Source organism: Hyaena hyaena, unplaced genomic scaffold (assembly GCF_003009895.1).
Source record: "Hyaena hyaena isolate Hyena2069 unplaced genomic scaffold, ASM300989v1 scaffold_171, whole genome shotgun sequence".
Lineage (NCBI taxonomy): Eukaryota > Metazoa > Chordata > Mammalia > Carnivora > Hyaenidae > Hyaena > Hyaena hyaena.
Window position 1 is genome coordinate 581972 of NW_024080803.1, and position 1123 is coordinate 583094.

Sequence of the window (1123 nt, forward strand, 5' to 3'; positions counted from 1 at the left end):
GATTTGTTGATTTAAAAAGTTGGTTTTATATATTCATAGATTTTTTTAAAAAAATAAGGTTCTTCATTATTTTTTTAAGTTTTTGGTTTAATTCCAGTTTAACATACAGTGTAATATTAGTTTCAGGTGTACAATATACTGATTCAATGCTTCCATAAAATACCCAGTCCTTATCATAACAAGGGCCCTCCTTAATCCCCACCACATACTTAAAAAAATATGGAACCTTCACAAATTTGTGTGTCTTCCTTGTTCAGGAGCCATGCTCTTCTCTGTATCATTAGTGTATGTGCCATTGAAACAAACACATTCTTAGATAGTGGTATTCAAAAAGAGTTTTCAAAACTCTTTCAGAAGAACAGTATCACATATTTGGATACATTAGGCCAAAATCGTAAAACTTTATATTAATTTTCTGAACATTAAGAAACATAAGCAGAGTAATTATTCTTGGCATATCTTTTTTCACTTATTTATTTTGAGAGAGACAGAGAGAGGGAGAGATTATGCATGAGTGGAGGAAGGGCAGAGAGAGAGGAAGAGAGAGAATCCCAATCAGGCTTCATGCTGTCAGTGAAGAAGACAGAGGGCTTGATACCACAACTGTGAGATCATGACTTGAGCCAAAATCGAGAGTTGAATACTCAACTAAGCCCTTCCTGGGAATATCTTTATACACTTTAATCAGTTTCTTAGCTGCAGCAACCTCTAAAATAGTCACAAATATTTTTAAAGACTTTATTTTAAATTAGACTGTTGTATTATTTTAAATTTTGTCTTAAATTTTCTTACTTCCTACAATCTATTTTCTTTTTTCTTTTTCATCTTTTTGTTTTGGTTTGGTTTGGTTTTTTTGAGAGAGTGCACGAGAGGTAGAGGGAGAGAGTGGATCTTAAGCAGGCTCCACACCCATTGAGGAACTCAACAAGGGGCTTGATGTCACAACCATGAGATAATGACCTGCACCAAAATCAAGAGTCAGATGCTTAACCGACTGAGCCACCCAGGTGACCCCTTTTGCAATCTTTTTTTAAAAGTTGGATTTTGTTTAATAAATTTGAAATTACTGGGATTGCCAATTGACTCATCTTTTAGACCCTGTTATTTTTTAGTGAGAAAAATC

General features: G+C 34.0%; 1 pseudogene; it reads right to left on the reverse strand.

Annotated features, from left to right (window-relative positions):
* Positions 1-212: 212 nt before the first annotated feature.
* On the reverse strand, positions 213-308 carry LOC120237116 (annotated as a pseudogene).
* Positions 309-1123: the final 815 nt, after the last annotated feature.